This window comes from Salvelinus namaycush, chromosome 26 (assembly GCF_016432855.1).
Source record: "Salvelinus namaycush isolate Seneca chromosome 26, SaNama_1.0, whole genome shotgun sequence".
Taxonomy (NCBI): Eukaryota; Metazoa; Chordata; class Actinopteri; order Salmoniformes; family Salmonidae; genus Salvelinus; species Salvelinus namaycush.
Genome location: NC_052332.1, coordinates 14529761 through 14549017, shown reverse-complemented (window position 1 = coordinate 14549017; position 19257 = coordinate 14529761). Strand labels below are relative to the sequence as shown.

The 19257-nt window shown below is 42.5% G+C and overlaps 1 non-coding gene across 1 annotated transcript; it reads left to right on the top strand.

Annotated features, from left to right (window-relative positions):
* The first annotated feature begins 18893 nt into the window (after positions 1-18893).
* trnam-cau lies at positions 18894-18965 on the top strand. The gene has a single exon. It is a non-coding gene; the product is annotated as a tRNA-Met (tRNA).
* Positions 18966-19257: the final 292 nt, after the last annotated feature.

The following is a 19257-nucleotide window of genomic DNA, read 5'->3' as shown; positions in this document are numbered from 1 at the left end:
GTGTTTTTTCAACTCATGAGTTTGATGTTGGTTGTTCCAAGAGTACTCGGCATACCATTCGAGTCACTGATGACACACCATTTAGGGAGAGGTCTCAACGGCTGTCCCCAGCTGATGTGGAAGATGTAAGGAAACATCTGAAGAAGCTGAAAGATGCTGAAATCATCTCTCCGTCGAGAAGCCTCTATGTGTCGCGGATTGTAGTGGTGAGGAAGAAGTATGGAGACATATGGACGTGTGTAGACGACAGACCACTCAACAGAAGTACAGTTTCTGACCAATACACCGTTCCACAAATTGAAAATGCCCTGACCAGTTTGAATGGAAGCAAATGGTTCAGCGTTTTTGATCTCAGAAGTGGATATGATCAAATACCGATGAGTGAAGCTGACAAAGAGAAGACTGCTTTTATATGTCCGGCTGTATTTTATCAGTTTGAGAGGATGCCGTAGGGTGTGTCAGGAGCACCAGCAACTTTTCAACGTGTTATAGACAGACCGTTGGAGACATGAACCTGCTCGAGGTTCTAGTGTACTTAGACGACCTGATAGTGTTCAGACAGACACTGGAAGAACACGAAGAGAGTCTTCTCAAAGTGTTAGATCACTTGAAAGAAGAAGGACTGAAGTTGTCTTTGAACAAGTGTCAATTCTGCCAAGCGTCAGTCAACTATGTGGGACACATAGTATCACAGGATGGAGTGGCTACAGACCCATCGAAGATCAAAGCAGTAACCACATGGCCGAGACCAGATACTATGTCTACTTTGTGTTCTTTTCTCGGATTCTGTGGGTATTATAGAAGATTTGTGAAAGACTACATCTCCTGCATGGTTACCATCCCTCAGCCAAAAAAGGAAGCCCATGGAAAGAACAGACAAAGAGTACCTCAAATCCTCTGTACTCTTTGGATCTAGGTGGGATGAGAAATGTGAAATGGCCTTTAAAACCTCTACCACTTCTCTCTCCCGGATCCGGGATCCTCCTCATCAAAAAAGCTGACTAGCATAGCCTAGCCTAACGGGACAGGGATATCATATAATATAATTTTCATGAAATCACAAGTCCAATACAGCAAATGAAAGATAAACATCTTGTGAATCCAGCCATCATTTCCGATTTTTAAAATGTTTTACAGCGAAAACACAATATGTATTTATATTAGCTAACCACAATAGCCAAAGACTCAACTGCATATTTTCACCATGTTTCTACCGCATAGGTAGCTATCACAAAACCGACCAAATAGAGATATAATTAGTCACTAACCAAGAAACAACTTCATCAGATGACAGTCTTATAACATGTTATACAATACATTTATGTTTTGTTCGAAAAATTTGCATATTTGAGGTATAAATCATAGTTTTACATTGCAGCTACCATCACAAATAGCACCGAAGCAGCCAGAATAATTACAGAGAGCAACGTGAAATACATAAATACTCATCATAAAACATTTATGAAAAATACATGGTGTACAGCAAATGAAAGATAAACATCTTGTGAATCCAGCCAATATTTCTGATTTTTTACAGCGAAAACACAATATAGAATTATATTATCTTACCACAATAGCCAAACACACAAATGCATTTATTCACCGCAAAAGGTAGCTATCGCAAAAACCAGCAAAAGATATAAAATTAATCACTAACCTTGAACAACTTCATCAGATGACAGTCTTATAACATCAGGTTATACAATACACTTATGTTTTGTTCGAAAATGTGCATATTTAGAGCTGCAAACCGTGGTTATACATTGTGAATATGTAGCAACATTTCCCCAGAATGTCCGGAGCTATTTTGGACACTCACCTAATCTGACCAAAGAACTCATCATAAACTTTACATAAAAATACTTGTTGTATGGCAAATGAAAGATACACTGGTTCTTAATGCAACCGCCATGTTAGATTTTTAAAAATAACTTTACCATAACAAACAGCTTGCGTTATTGCGAGACAGCGCTCGCCAAAATGGCGGAGAATAGGAATCAACATTTTCCACAGAAATACGAAATAACATCATAAATTGTTCTTACCTTTGCTGAGCTTCCATCAGAATCTTGTACAAGGAGTCCTTGGTCCAGAATAAATCGTTATTTGGTTTTAGAATGTCCTTTTCTTCTGTCGAATTTGCGCCACAATGCTAGCCAATGTTGATAACGTTCCCATTTTCTCTCGACGCAAAGAACGGAAAACTCCAAAAGTCACAATAAACGTTGAATAATCTGATAAAACTCGGTTGAAAAAACCTACTTTACGATGTTATTATCACATGTATCAAATAAAATCAGAGCCGGAGATATTCACCGTGTAAACCGAACGCTTATCAGAAGACAATATCGAGGTGCTTCGCGCGCCTTGGTAGACAAAGGAAATTCCTGACCTGCCACTCCAAAAGCTCTTGTTCGACCTCAGATCAAGCTAGACACCCTGTTCCACCTTCCACTGCCTGTTGACATCTAGTGGAAGGCGTATGAAGTGCATGCATATCGATAAATATAAGGCAATTGAATAGGCAGGCCCTGAAACAGAGCCTCGTTTTCAGATTTTTCACTACCTGCATGGAAGTTTGCTGCAAAATGAGTTCTGTTTTACTCACAGACATAATTCAAACAGTTTTAGAAACTTTTGAGTGCTTTCTATCCAATAGTAATAATAATATGCATATTGTATGATCTATAAAAGAGTACGAGGCCGTTTCATTTGGGCACGATTTTTTCCAAAGTGAAAACAGCGCCCCCCCTATTGACAAGAAGTTTTAAGAAACTGTAGGAAAGCCTCACTAAAGCTCCGGTGATGGCTTTTGCAAACCCTCAACAGCCATATGTACTACATGATGCAAGCGGTGAAGGGTTAGGTGGAGTATTGTACCAAGAAGACAAGGATCAACATCTGCGTCCAGTTGCATTCATCAATCGAAGTTTATCCCCGTCTGAGTGCAATTACCCGGCCTATGAGTTTGAATACCTAGCATTAAAGTGGGCCATCGTTAAAAAAATGCACGATTAGCCATACGGATCAAAGTTTGAGGTGAGAACAGACAACAATCTGCTGACATAGTATGTCTTGACCTCAGCAAAACTGGATGCTACTGGTCATTGTAGGCTTTTTGCGTTGTCTACCTACGACTTTAGTCTCAAGTACATGCCGGGAAAACAGAACATTGATGCCGACTCCCTATCCCATCATGAGAAATCTGAAATGAAACCAGATTGGAGAAACATTCCCGCATAATGCGTGAGAGCCATGTGCCAGATGTCCACTGTGATCAGACTGATTCATCGATCATCTCAAGACAGAGCGATTGACCAATTGGGTGCTTCTATGCATGCCAATCCTCAAGTATACTGCAATCTGACTACGTTGAGTGCTCATCAGCTGCCAAGGTTGAGTCCACTGAGCTGTCAGCTGCCCAACAAAAAGATCCCTGCATTGGTGAGGTCTGCTCTAGTGAAGGGTGATGTCACAAGAGTAATGGAGATGGGACATCCAGCTATCTCTACTCCTGAGAGAATGGGAGAAATTCAAGTTTGAAGACGGAGTGCTATACAGGATTACCAGTCCTCTGCATAGACCTCGTCACACTCAGTTACTTATGCCAGAGATGTTTAGAGAGGTGGTGTTGAAGTCACTACACAATGACTCGGTAATCTGGGATTTGACAAGATTTATGGATTAGTAAGAGACCGTTTCTACTGGCCACGTATGAAATCGGAAGTCGAAGACTACTGCAAGTTCTGTGCTCGCTGTATCCAGAGAAAAACTACCCAAGAGAGTTGCTCCATTGTCTCATATACATAGTGATGGACCTGTTTGGATCTTGTCTGCATGGATTTCCTGTCCATTGAACCATATTCCAGTAACACAGTGAATGTCCTGGTCATTACAGATCACTATTCCAGATATGCTCAAGCGTTTCCTACTAAGGATCAGAAAGCATCCAAGGTCACAAAAGTGTTGTTGGAAAAGTACTTAATCCATTACGGCCTACCCCAAAGAATGATTTGATCAGGGAAGAGATTTTGAGAGTCTCCTTATACATTAAATGTTGAGCATGCTTGGAGTCGAGAAGTCAAGAACAACATCGTACCATCCTCAGGGAGATCCACAACCTGAGAGATTTAATAGAACATTGTTGTTGAACATGCTTGGAACACTGGATCCAAAGAGAAAGATAAAATGGAGTCAGCATATTGGACGTCTTGTACATGTGTACAGTTGCACTCAGAATGAAGCAACAGGATACTCTCCATACTTTCTCATGTTTGGCATTGAAGCAAGGTTACCTATAGACTTGTTCTTCGGAGTCTCATGTGATGGAGCATCAGAGAAGACTTACCTGAAGTACGTGTCAGACATGAGGAAAGTTGCAAGCTGCATACACATTTGCAGAGACCACTTTTGACAAACAGAACAAAGGAAACAAACAAAGATATAATCAGCAGATTCGCTACTCCCATCTTATACATGGAGACGAAGTCCTGATATGGAATCTAGGACTGAAAGGAAAGCACAAGCTGGCGGATCGCTGGGCTTCTATGCCTTTGAAAGTCAAATGCTGTCAATACAAAGAAGATGAAGAAACGTCAGAAACGTACAGTTTGGACTTGGACATTACATGGAAGGTAATGACTGGAGAACCTAAGGCGAGAACAGGAGAAGAAAAAGAAAGTCCACTGAAGAAACAAATAAAACTGAAGAAGCAACTGAAGCTGAGGAAACTTATAGAACAAATGAGGATGAAACAAATGAGGTTAAGAAATCAGATTCAGTTGAAGACAACTCAGAAGAAATTAAGGAAGCAGAAGCAGAGATAAGATGATCTCTAAGAACTAAGAAAGCTCCTACACTACTGACCTGTGATACACCTGGAGTTCCTAGTGTGGTGTCTGTTCCTATAGTGAGATATATCACCTCTATATACAAGTGGATTGGGTAGTACTATGTGTAGGCTTATCCTGTATTCCCTTTGAGTTATTCTAAGAAACAGAACAGAAGGGTTAACACATTTCCTGTGTTTGTACGTACTGTTCTTTACCCTGGTCTACTTGTCATGAGGACATGTCTATTTTTGGTAGGTGGAGTGTGTAATACCCTGTTAAAACATGTATTTAGAACTATGGTTTAATAGTAATAATAATATGTGAATGTATATTTTGGATACATTTAATCAGATTGGTTTTATTTTCATAAATTACGTTTTACTACAGCCTTCGCTGTTGGCCTATGTTGGTTAAATTATTATGTACTGTTACTTTAAATATGTTAGGACAGTTTTTGTTCACCTGAAGAGTGTGTGATCATTTGGGCCAATCAAGATGGACTATGGGTGGTGTGCAGAGGGTTTTGCAGGATTTTCCATTGTTGCTGAGGAGAGAAACAATAGGGAGAGAGATGCTCTTGTGAAGCGGGAAAACATTTTATGTACGAAAAATCCTTTTTTCCCCCTAATTGGGTTGAACTGCGCTCTACTTTACTCACCTAAACATATAAGATTTATAGTTTAATATTTTAGAGAGAGAGTTGTCTCAATTCCCTTGCTGCTTGGCTGGATTAACGAAGGTCGCTTCGGGAGCTAGTTTGGATTCGTCGGATCGGGAGTTGGAGAGGACTGTTTGGTCTGAGGGAGTTTGATGGCTTCATTGACGCTGGACATTGTTTTTTGGATGCATGCAGGGCACTTTCTGCCAATTGGTTAATAAATAGGCAACGGCCTTGGAACTGTTGGTTTCAAGGGGGGTCTACGAAACCGTGAGTAACTGTGGGGTTAGCGTGTGTTTTTGATCTCCAACGGCGCCAACAAACATTTTCATTTTAGCACCCGGTTTTAGGTTTAGGCTGTCATAAAATTGTTTTGTGTCATGTGTATTGCAGATTGTATGCAAGTGTATTATTCATCATTCATTATTACATCCAGGGATGTGTCTAACTCAATTGCTGATTAATACTGTGTCTGCTTCTTCCTCTCCATCTATATCCTCTGATTCTCTCACTCTCTCCTCTCCCTCAGTAGTTTTACTATCCTTCTCTTCCTTTTCAATCACTTCCTCCTCCTCTTCTACTCCTTCCATCCCCTCATCCTCTTCTCCATCCCTCTCCTCTTCCACAACACACATCCATTCCCTCTCCTGTAGTACCTCATTCGCCTCCCCCTGCTCTGCAGTGGTGGCTGCATCTGTATCCTCTTTTTCTTTCTTCTCAACTACCACTTTAATTCCTTGCCTCTCCTCCTCTTCCTCCACCTCTGTAAGCTCTGTTTCCAGGTCTCTCAGCCACCAGGGGCTCTCAGGCGGTGCAGGCAAGGAGCTGGATCGGGACAGAGGGGGCAGACTGGCCTGAGGAAGAGAGAGGGTCCGGGGTGGGACAGAGGGACGTGTGAAGAAGGTACATGGACGTGTGAAGAAGGGGGTTTGGGGAGGGGAAGGGGCCTGAGAGGACATGGGAGAGGGAAATTTTAGGCTCCACACAAGATGGTTGTTGCGGATGGATGGAATTAGAGGATTTGGAAGAAGAGCTGGGACAGACCCTTGTTGGGCTATGGGGGGAGGTGGGAGTGGAGGGTTCTGACTTCCTGAATATGAAAGAGTTGTCTGTTAGGGTCCGTTGGTATCGTCTGAATGTAGGCCTCACTATGAAGTGAATGGAGAATACACAAATATACACGTCAGGTAGAATACATTTGCATTAAAATAACATGAAGGCCTAAACATGGTTACAAACAAAGAAAGTGGAAGGAATATTGCTGGAAATACCAATACAGAGAACTGTATGCATGATATTCAATAACAGCATATAGTATTTTGAGATCAATAAACACACGCATGCGCACACCCGCACACACACACACACAAACACACCTGTGCAAGAGGAAGAGGTCTTGAGGAAGAGGAAGAGTGCTTGAAAAACTCCCTAGGGTTTGTAGTGTTGAGACATGAGCGCTGCTGCCTCCTGCAAGAGAAATAGAGTTTTACATCACACCTGCCATATGTGACTCACCACCTGGATTTGGTCGTATGTAGAAAGATTTGAAATTGTGTTTTTTACATTGGATAAAAGTAGAGACTCAGAGCTATGGTATAATGGTATAGCATACACTGCATTTTTGAGGAACAATGGGAAAGTCATTCTGCTTTGAAAGTTGATAAACTTGTAAACTCAGTTTTGAGAAAATGGCCTTTGAATGTTTTGGTATCTAGTGAAGAAATCTTCTTTGTCTACACCCACTCAGCATCGTTCACACCCTCTTATGCGTTAGCCCCACCCATCTCATTTCACTCTCGGAGCATTCAGAGGGCACACTTGACGCTCTGGCTGATGATTTGTTTAACTCTGGAAAACAGGAAAACAGCCTAACCAGCTTAGCTGGCAAAAATGCCATTACGCCTTTTTGCCGATGTTTAATGACACCGGCCATATACAACGGGTGTTGTAAACTTTAGCTTAAGACATGTAGCTAGCTAGCCAGGTAAACAATGAACCTAGCTAGGTAAACAACGTGTAATATGATTGAGTGTAGTCTGGCCCAGGAGTGTGAAGGTGAACGGAAAGGCTCTGCAGCAACGAACCGCCCTTGCTGTCTCTGCCTGGCCGGTTCCCCTCTCTCCACTGGGATTCTCTGCCTCTAACCCTATTACAGGGGCTGAGTCACTGGCTTACTGGTGCTCTTCCATGCCGTCTCTAGGAGGGGTGCGTCACTTGAGTGGGTTGAGTCACTGACGTGATCTTCCTGTCTGGGTTGGCGCCCCCCCCCCCCCTTGGTTTGTGCCGTGGCGGAGATCTTTGTGGGCTATACTCGGCCTTGTCTCAGGATGGTAAGTTGGTGGTTGAAGTTTTCCCTCTAGTGGTGTGGGGGCTGTGCTTTGGCAAAGTGGGTGGGGTTATATCCTTCCTGTTTGGCCCTGTCCGGGGGTATCATCGGATGGGGCCACAGTGTCTCCTGACCCCTCCTGTCTCAGCCTCCAGTATTTATGCTGCAGTAGTTAATGTGTCGGGGGGCTAGGGTCAGTTTGTTATATCTGGAGGACTTCTCCTGTCATATTCGGTGTCCTGTGTGAATTTAAGTATGCTCTCTCTAATTCTCTCCTTCTCTCTTTCTTTCTCTCTCTCGGAGGACCTGAGCCCAAGGACCATGCGTCAGGACTACCTGGCATGATGACTCCTTGCTGTCCCCAGTCCACTTGGCCTTGCTGCTGCTCCAGTTTCAACTGTTCTGCCTGCGGCTATGGAACCCTGACTTGTTCACCGGACGTGCTAAAAAAGCCAACTGACATTTACTCCTGAGGTGCTGACTTGCTGCACCCTCGATAACTACTGTGATTATTATTATTTGACCATGCTGGACATTTATGAACATTTGAACATCTTGGCCATGTTCTGCTATAATCTTCACCCGGCACAGCCAGAAGAGGACTGGCCACCCCTCATAGCCTGGTTCCTCTCTAGGTTTCTTCCTAGGTTTTGGCCTTTCTAGGTAGTTTTTCCTAGCTACCGTGCTTCTACACCTGCATTGCTTGCTGTTTGGGGTTTTAGGCTGGGTTTCTGTACAGCACTTTGAGATATCAGCTGATGTACGAAGGGCTATATAAATACATTTGATTTGATTGTAAGATCACACGTCACGTAACATTAGCTAACGAGCCGGCCACCTAACGTTAGCTAGTTAAACACCAAAGAACATAGTGCCAAATCATGTCGTTACTACCCTGCATGAATTTGCTGGGAGCTAACCAACCAGGTTCAATGTAGGCGAGCTAACATTAGGCTCTAACTAGCAAAGCCAACGGTTCTGGGATATGAATAATAACGTCATACACGTAACGTTAGCTATGGAGCCAGCCAGCTAATGTTAGCTAGCTAGCTAACAGTAGACTTTAGCTTGAAATTAAACCACTTTCAAAATTAGAAACATGTAATATCTGAAAATGTTGCTAGCTAGACTATCTTACCTGTATACATCATCATGCATGATGGACGTGTCTCCCTGTCACGGATGCCATGCCACGGTTGCCTTTAGTTTAAAGATGTAATCCGGAGACAGGTGTTTTCTCCATCTCTTCAGCTATCATACTCTAATTCCATTGATTTCAAAACTCGATCCTCCAGAAAGCGGAGAGCAACACTTATGTAGCTCCACTACACGATACATAAAAAAGCAGCATTCGACAGTATTACCAACACAGACTGATCAGCTCATACAGACAGAAGCCTTTTATATGGCAGACCAATCCGAACTCCTCTCTTGGCATGTCCAGCCCATTCATTATCTCAGCCAATCATGGCTAGTGTGAAGGTTGCTGACTTTTCTGTGGCTTAACCAACAAGGCTCATCATTTTAAAATGTTACTCGTATTTACAGATGGCATACAAGTTTATTATTAAGGCACATAAAAGTTCACATGTTCCAGAAGGCATTTCTGCCAAAAAACGTATTTTGAAAAAAATAAAATAAAACATTTAAAATGTCTCTCCTGTGAAGTCGTGAATTGCGACATACGCCTAGTTACCTCAAACGGGTTACATATTTCAGTGTATTTCCATGGTTATAGCTCGATAGTCTGCCATTACCAACCATTAGTTTAACAGTCGTCTGCCAACTAGTCACATTAATCTGATTGTGAGTCCAAATTATTTCTAGAGATAATGAACATCCTTTCATCTAATGATTAGGGTGAAATGATGGGTCAGAAAAAAAGAGCAGCATTTCAGTTGTGTACAGTGGCAAGAAAAAGTATGTGAACCCTTTAGAAATACCTGGATTTCTGCATAAATTGGTCATCAAATTTGATCTGATCTTCATCTAGGTCACAACAATAGACAAACACAGTTTGCTTAAACTAATAACACACAAACAATTATACGTTTTCGTGTCTTTATTGAACACACCGTGCAAACATTCACAGTGCAGGGTGGGAAAAGTATGTGAACCCTTGAATTTAATAACTGTTTCACCCTCCTTTGGAAGCAATTACCTCAACCAAATGTTTTCTGTAGTTGTGGATCAGACCTGCACAACGGTCAGGAGGAATTTCTCTGTTCAAAACTCCTCTTTACAAAACTGTTTCAGTTCAGCAATATTCTTGGGATGTCTGGTGTGAACTGCTCTCTTGAGGTCATGCCACAGCATCTCAATCAGTTTGAGGTCAAAACTCTGACTGCGCCACTCCAGCAGGCGTATTTTCTTCTGTTGAAGCCATTCTGTTGTTGATTTACTTCTGTATTTTGGACTGATGTCTTCTTGCATCACCCAACTTCTGTTGAGCTTCAATTGGCGGACAGATAGCCTAGCATTCTTCTGCAAAATGTCTTGATAAACTTGGGAATTAATTTTTCTGTCGATGAGCAAGCTGTCCAGGCCCTGAGGCAGCAAAGCAGCCCCAAACCATGATGCTCCCTCCACCATACTTTACAGTTGGGATGAGGTTTTTGATGTTGGTGTGCTGAGCATTTTTTTTCTCCACACATAGTGTTGTGTGTTCCTTCCAAACAATTCAACTGTAGTTTCATCTGTCCACAGAATATTTTGCCAGTTGTACTGTGGAACATCCAGGTGCACATTTGCAAACTTCAGATGTGCAGTAATGTTTTTTTTGGACAGCAGTGGCTTCTTCCGTTGTAACGGTCGTTTTCCTCCTCGTCTGAGGAGGAGCAAGGATCGGACCAAAATGCAGCGTTGGTTGAATACATAATCCGTTTAATAAAGAAAGACGAACACGAAGCACACTTGAACAACTACAAAATAACAAACGACGTAAACAGACCTGAACATGAGAACTTACAGACAACGAAGAACGCACGAACAGGAACAAACTCACAAACTAAACAGTCCCGTGTGGTACAAACACTGACACAGGAACAAACACCCACCAACCACACGTGAAACCCCGGCTGCCTAAGTATGATTCTCAATCAGGGACAACGATTGACAGCTGCCTCTGATTGAGAATCATACCAGGCCGAACACAAAAAACCCAACATAGAAAACACACATAGACCACCCACCCCAACTCACGCCCTGACCATACTAAATACATACAAAATAAGGGAAATCAGGTCAGGAACGTGACATCCGTGGTGTCCTCCCATGAACACTTTTCTTGTTTAGTGTTTTCCATATCGTAGACTCGTCAACAGAGATGTTAGCATGTTCCAGAGATTTATTTAAGTCTTTAGCTGACACTCTAGGATTCTTCTTAACCTCATTGATCATTCTGCTCTGTGCTCTTTTAGTCATCTTTGCAGAACGGCCAGTCCTAGGGAGAGTAGCAACAGTGCTGAACTTTCTCAATTTATAGACAATTTGTCATGGCTGATACCAATGGCTGATGAACATCAAGTCTTTTAGAGATACTTTTGTAACCCTTTCCAGCTTTATGCAAGTCAACAATTCTTAATCTTAGGTCTTCTGAGATCTCTTTTGTGTCGAGGCATGGTTCACATCAGGGAATGCTTCTTGTGAATAGCATACCCTACATTACTCATCTCATATGTATATACTGTACTCTATACCATCTACTGCATCTTGCCTATGCCGTTCAGCCATCACTCATTTATATATTTTTATGTACATATTCATATTCATTCCTTTACACTTGTGTGTTTAAGGTAGTTGTTGTGGAATTGTTAGGTTATATATTTTGTTAGATATTACTGCATGGTCGGAACTAGAAGCACAAGCATTTCACTACACTTGCATTAACATCTGCTAACCATGTGTATGTGACAAATACATTTGATTTGATTTGACCAATCAATGAGACGAGATTGGAGATGTTGGTTAGAGCTGCCTCGCCCTATAAAAAACACACACAAAATGTCAGTTTGCTAAAGTGGCTAGTGATACCTTGCATCAAGATGGCAAGATGCAGTAGATGGTATAGAGTACAGTATATACATATGAGATGAGTAATGTAGGGTATGAAAACATTATATGAAGTGGCATTGTTTTAAAGTGGCTAGTGATACATTACATCAAGATGGCAAGATGCAGTAGATGGTATAGCGTACAGTATATACATATGAGATGAGTAATGTAGGGTATGTAAACATTATATATAAGTGGCTAGTGATAAGTTGATTACATACATTTTTCCATTATTAAAGTGGCTGGAGTTGAGTCAGTATGTTGGCTGCAGCCACTCAATGTTAGTGATGGCTGTTTAACAGTCTGATGGCCTTGAGATAGAAGCTGTTTTTCAGTCTCTCGGTCCCAGCTTTGATGCACCTGTACTGACCTCACCTTTTGGATGATAGCGGGGTGAACAGGCAGTGGCTCGGGTGGTTGTTGTCCTTGATGATCTTTTTGGCCTTCCTGTGACATCGGGTGGTGTAGGTGTCCTGGAGGGCAGGTAGTTTGCCCCCGGTGATGTGTTGGGCAGACCTCTCCAGGTTAGCTGACTCCTGACTCCAATTAGCTTTTGGAGTCATTAGCCTAGGGGTTCACATACTTTTCCCAACCTGATCCGCAACTACACTGTGAATCTTTAAATGATGTATTCAATACAGACAAGAAAAATACAATAATTTGTGTGTTATTAGTTTAACCACACTGTGTTTGTCTATTGTTGTGAATTAGATGAAGATCAGATCCAATTTTATGACCAATTTATGCAGAAATCCAGGTAATTCCAAAGGGTTCACATACTTTTTCTTGCCACTTGCCACTGAAATGACAAAATAGGGAGGCAATACTTATAGCTATTCTCTGTACAGAATCAGTGCGAGCCAGACCACCTCTTGTCTCTTGCTCACACTCCCTCTGCTGCTGCTCCTGTGCATGGTGGAGATGTGTACTGTATGTAAGACATGCAGATAAGCTCACACACACCCACATCTTAGTCTTTCTAGTTTGTGAGTCTCTGCTTCAATCTGGGCTTGTAACTTCCTGAGAGAATGAGATAAAGAGAGAGAAAATGATTATATTAACTTGTAAAATAAATGTGTATAACAGGGTTGAAGGCAGTCAATTCAAGAAGTAAACAAAAATTACAATTCAATTATCAAAACATTTCATTCATTTTCACTGACGAAAAAATAGAAGCTATTTATTTCGTAAGTTTTTACATTTCTGACTTTTAAATTCAAATCACTTCCTGCATTGATGGCCTTCAATTCGAATTGCACCCAACCCTGGTGTATAAGTAGTACACATTTGTGAATTTGTGTGTGTATTTTTCATGACTGACCTCTGCTCCTGTATCCTTTCCTCTTTCTCTTTCATCCTCCTCTCTTCCGCATCCCTCCACTCTTGCTGTATCATCTCTCTCTCCCTGCGCTTCCTCTCCTCTGCTGCCATTCTGCGTTCCTCCTCTCTCTTCTCCTCCTCTATCTGTGGGTGAGAGATGGATTGAGGAAAATGGTAAGAGTCTGGCTTCCGTACAAAATACCTTACTCCCTTAGCTGAGAATGGATAGGATAGATACTGCAATTTTATGCTAGTAAACCTATGATAGGCTTATATTGCTTATACTTATCAAATCCTTTCAGAGGTAGAGGTTAATTTTAGACAGGGCCCCAGTTATTATTTATTTAAGGAGTTTACATGGTCAGAGGGAATGTAACGTCAGTTTAGGTGGTGGATGTGGCCCTCCAGTGGTTGAGTTAAGAACTGCATCACCGCTCAGTCTCACCACAGTCTCCTCTATCTTTTCATCTCTAGATGTGTCATTCTGCTGGCTGGCTTCACTGACAACTGCCAGGACCCTCTCCTCTGTTACCTCCTCTGTAGAACCTGCACTGAGGAACACATGGGCCTCCTGAGGAAGAAAGAGAGAGAGAGAGAGAGAGAGAGAGAGAGAGAGAGTGAGATTGAGATGGCGCTGACAGAGATGGTCGCCAACCTTCAGGTCCTAAGAAAACTATGCAGTTATTTGTTTTTTATGTACTATTTCTTACATGGTTAGCCCAGAAAATCTCAAGTGTTTACATACAGCCGGGAAGAACTATTGGAAATAAAAGCGATGTCAACTTACCATCATTACGACCAGGAATACGTCTTTCCCGAAGCGAATCCTTTGTTCGGACCTCCACCCTGGACATGCGATCTTATCCCAGAGGCCGACCCAAAACAACGCGGTCCCCGCAGGAAAGGCAGATGGAGCGGCCTTCTGGTCAGACTCAGAAGGCGAGCTCACCATCCACCGCTTCCTAGCATATTACTCGCCAATGTCCATTGATGTATGCCTTATGTTTAACGACTCATGGTGTCATCACAACAACATACAGGAACTCAACCATAAATCCTGAGGCTGCATTTATTGTAGCTGGGGATTTTAAGAAAGCTAACCTAAGATCAATACTCCCTAAATTCTATCAGCATATTGAATGCCGCGACACGAGCTGGCAGAATTCTGGATCATTGCTACTCGAACTTCCGCAATGCATACAAGCCCTCCCGTGCTCTGCCTTCGGCAAATCTGATCATGAATCCATTTTGTTGCTCCCAGCCTATAGGCAGAAACTAAAACAGGAAACGCCCGTGCTCAGGTTAATACAACGCTGGTCTGACCAATCGGATTCCACGCTCCAAGATTGCTTCGATCACATGGACTGGGATATGTTCCGGATAGCCTCAGACAACAAGATTGATGTATACGCTGACTCGGTGAGCGAGTTTATTAGCAAGTGCATCGGAGATGTCGTACCCGCTGTGACTATTAAAACCTTCCCAAACCAGAAACCGTGGATTAATGGCAGCATTCGAGCAAAACTGAAAGCTCGAACCACCGCTTTTAGTCATGGAAAGGCGACCGGAAACATGATTGAATACAAACAGTGCAGCTATTCCCTAGTCAAGGATCATATCACCTCCACCTTACCGGCCACCCTAGACCCACTCCAATTTGCCTACTGCCCCAATAGGTCCACTGACGATGCAATCGCCATCACACTGCACACACACACTATGTAAGAATGCTGTTCATTGACTACAGCTCAGCATTTAACATCATAGTACCCTCCAAACTCGTAAATAAGCTCGAGACCCCGCCCTGTGCAACTGGGTCCTGGACTTTCTGACGGGACGCCCCCCAGGTGGTGAAGGTAGGAAACAACATCTCCAGCCTGCTGATCCTCAACACTGGGGCCCCACACGGGTGCGTTCTCAGCCATTTTCTGTACTCCCTGTTCACCCATGACTGCGTGGCCATGCTCACCTCCAACTCAATCATCAAGTTTGCAGACGACACTACAGTGGTAGGCCTGATTACCAACAACGACGAGACGGCCTACAGGGAGGAGGTGAGGGCCCTCGGAGTGTGGTGTCAGGAAAATAATCTCTCAATCAACGTAAGAAAAACAAACAAAGGAGATGATCGTGGACTACAGGAAACAGCAGAGGGAGCACCACCCCATCCACATCGACGGGGCAGTATTGGAGAAGGTGTAAAGTTTTAAGTTGCTCTGCGTACACATCACAGACAAACTGAAATGGTCCACCCACACAGACAGCATGGTGATGAAGGCGCAACAGCGCCTCTTCAACCTCAGGAGGCTGAAGAAATTTGTCTTGTCATCTAAAACACTCACAAAGTTTTACAGATGCACAATCGAGAGCATCCTGTCGGGCTGTATCACCGCCTGGTACGGCAATTGCACCGCCCTCAACCACAAGGCTCTCCAGAGGGTAATGCGGTCTGCACAGCGCATCACCGGTGGCAAACTATCTGCCCTCCAGGACACCTACAGCACCCGATGTCACAGGAAGGCCAAAAAGATCATCAAGGACAACAACCACCCAAGCCACTGCCTGTTCACCCCGCTATCATCCAGAAGGCAAGGTCAGTACAGGTGCATCAAAGCTGGGACCGAGAGACTGAAAAACAGCTTCTATCTCAAGGCCATCAGACTGTTAAACAGCCATCACTAACATAGAGAGGCTGCTGCCAACATACAAACTTAAATCTCTGGCCACTTAAATAAATGGACTTAATAAAGGTATCACTAGTCACTTTAAATAACGCCACTTTAATAATGTTTACATATCCTACATTACTCATCTCATATGTATATACTGTATTCTATACCGTCTACTGCATCTCGCCATCGTTCATCCATATATTTATATGTACATAATTTATTCATCCCTTTACATTTGTGTGTATTTGTGTGTATAAGGTAGTTGTTGTGAATTTATTTGATTACTTGTTAGGTATTACTGCATAGTCGGAACTAGAAGCACAAGCATTTCGCTACACTCGCATTAACATCTGCTAACCATGTGTATGTGACCAATAAAATCTGATTTGAGAGAGTGAGAGATAGACAAAGTAAAAGAGATTACATTTCTGACTTAAATGTCAAATAAATACGATTATGAAGACATCAACATATCAAAAGGTTGTACATAAAAAAGTCTGTCATGTGTTTTCAAGATTCTCTTATCGTCAATTGAGTCATGTTTCATATGGTAATAAAATGTAAATATCAACTGGGCTACTGATCCCTTTCATTTACATAATGTATAATAATAAGCTTATTACAGTAAATGCCAATGGAGCTATATTGAACTACTCCAGTCTCAGTTTTTACTGTGTTGTTGTGAGTCTCTAATGTTCTGTGTTTTACCTCGAAGAAAGGTAACTCATCCACCTCGTCCCCCACCTACAAAGACCAGGCAGGAAAATGTATTTTCATCATCATCATCAATAAATATTCTTGTTACCTTGCTTGCCTTGTTTTAGAGGTTTTCTCATAAAGGCCCAGCCTTATATTTACTCGAAGAGCGTTTGAACTTCACGTGTGTGTGTGTGTGTGTGTGACTGATTAAGTAATGAGCTAGAAATGATTCGATTGTCATCCGTAGCTCACCCAGGCAATGAGAACAATGCAGTGTCCTGTGCCGTCTGTGCCTACCCTGCAGAACCCGCAGAGGGAACGACTGGGGTGTAACCTTCCTGCCAGGTCAGACACATCACCTGCTTCAGAAAGAGAGGGAGATGGTATTTTTTTATTTACACATTTGTACCTGCACAAAGTTTGTACCTGTGGTTTTTAAGAGGAGAATATAAATAAATCAAATGCATGAGCTCATGCAGGCCTATGTGCGCAGTTCAAGTCCGAGAGATATGACTTGTGTTGATTTCCTAGTGGTCATAAGAGGGCAGATTATAGGTTTTCGGTCATTCATGCTTACCCCCAGAATCCGACAGCTTGAGGTTGTTTGTGATGCCATCATATGCAAACAATGCCCTGCAAAATAGATGGGAAGAGAATTGGCTCTAGTTCACTATTTCACACAATAATTATCTCATAATCATACAACTGCACAGTGTGTAGGGGGGAAATGATTAGGTATCCAGTAATAAAAGATTACACAACAGTAGGGCCATTGTGTCCCAAAGCTGGTAGCATGCACAAGGGCACGACTCACAACTAGCATGCACAACTCTCCTTCTCACCCTTTTTGATGAGCAAATGACTACAACCAAGCCAGCCAGGGGCCTGTGCCACCCCACCACTTAACCCCAGAATGGTCCACCCTAGAACGGGCAAATGCGGAAAGGAGCTGGGTATGAGGATTATGTTCATGTAATAGAAACAGTTCTGTACAGTTGTGCTATTAGCCATGGATGGTGTGTGTGTGTGTGTGTGTGTGTGTGTGTGTGTGTGTGTGTGTGTGTGTGTGTGTGTGTGTGTGTGTGTGTGTGTGTGTGTGTGTGTGTGATCTCTTGGATCACCTGTAATCCAGATCAAGCCTAATATAATGGGGGCCTTTTCTGTCTGTGTCCCTGGAATGCATTCCTTAAGGCAGCCTCTAGATCAGAGAATGTTCACAGGTCAAAACCTAAGGACCCAAGCACCCACTGGATGTAGCGTAGTGTTATGTCTCACCACACTGTTATTAAAGTTCAGCAGTTTGACAGTTTTACGATTTGAATAACAGCCCAATCATATAGAGCCTAAATGTCCAGAGAGAGACATTGATTTAGAGACCAGACCATGGGAGCAGAGATGCTGAGATTGAATTTGGTGGAGGAGGAAACATGGGAAGCAAGATAACTCCAATCCTCATCTAAATGGTCTAGCTTTTTATCTGGACGTTTTATCCACTTGGGAGACGGTAACGTCTCGTTTCAGCGCCACTCGTCTGACCAGTGCATTTTTAGCGCTTTAAATAAACACAAATATAAGCCTTGTTTAAGCACTTCTCACACATACTGTGTAAATACAGTAGTTGAAGCTCTATAGGTTTAGAGGACCATGTAACTACTTAAGGTTACTCAGCCAGTCGTCACCATTCTACAAGTTTAGGCCTTAGTCGTTTAGACAGAATGTATAAATAGAAAATCCACCTTATGTAGGCTACATCCAACTAAGTGCACCCGATTTGTTCAGACCTGAGTCTGACAGGATGTCTAGCAAGGCTATTTGGTTCAGACAGACAGACAGACAGACAGACAGACAGACAGGACAGACAGACAGACAGACAGACAGACAGCAGGAATCAGCAACTCCTACCAGGCTGGCCTCATGGGGGGCTATGAATCAGACTGGCATAAAACTAAACACATATCATTTCACTCAAATGACTTACGTTTTGGCCATAGCATCAATTAAGTCACCATAGGGCATAGCACTAGTCATACTGTATATTATTAGTCTGTGCAAAATGTCCCCTGGTCTATAGTCTACTATTCACTACATTGAAATGCACATTGTGTAGGTCTGATGACTTTTAAGGTTTGAAATTAAATTAAGGTTAGAAATGAACTTAATCAGTTCATGTTGTGAGTCGGCGTATAGCGAAATGGCTTGATGCTCCAATGATGAGAGCGTGACAATGAGACTAGACTACCCAATGCAAAGAGCTGTCAAAAGATTGTGGACCAGTGGGGGCGCGATACATACAGACCAGCCATATTATCTTTAACTGACCATGCTTTCGCCGTAGCAGAGTGGCGCAGCGGAAGCGTGCTGGGCCCATAACCCAGAGGTCGATGGATCGAAACCATCCTCTGCTAAAAGTGATTTTTGCCCCCTCAATTTATAGTAGGCCTACTTTATAGAACGTAGCATACTCATTAAAGTGAGTAATCTATAACAGTAAGTGTTAATGTCAAATGTAATCCTAATACAAAAAGCTTCTCACTATCACAAAACAAACTGAATTTCGTTTTCCGAAAAACCAAGATCGTAAAAAAAGGAGAGCGCAATACAAAAAACTCGCTGAACAACTACAAGGGCGACACATTATACAACACATGCAAATCAATGCTAAAGTATGCAAATACTATTGGATAGGTTATGAATAAA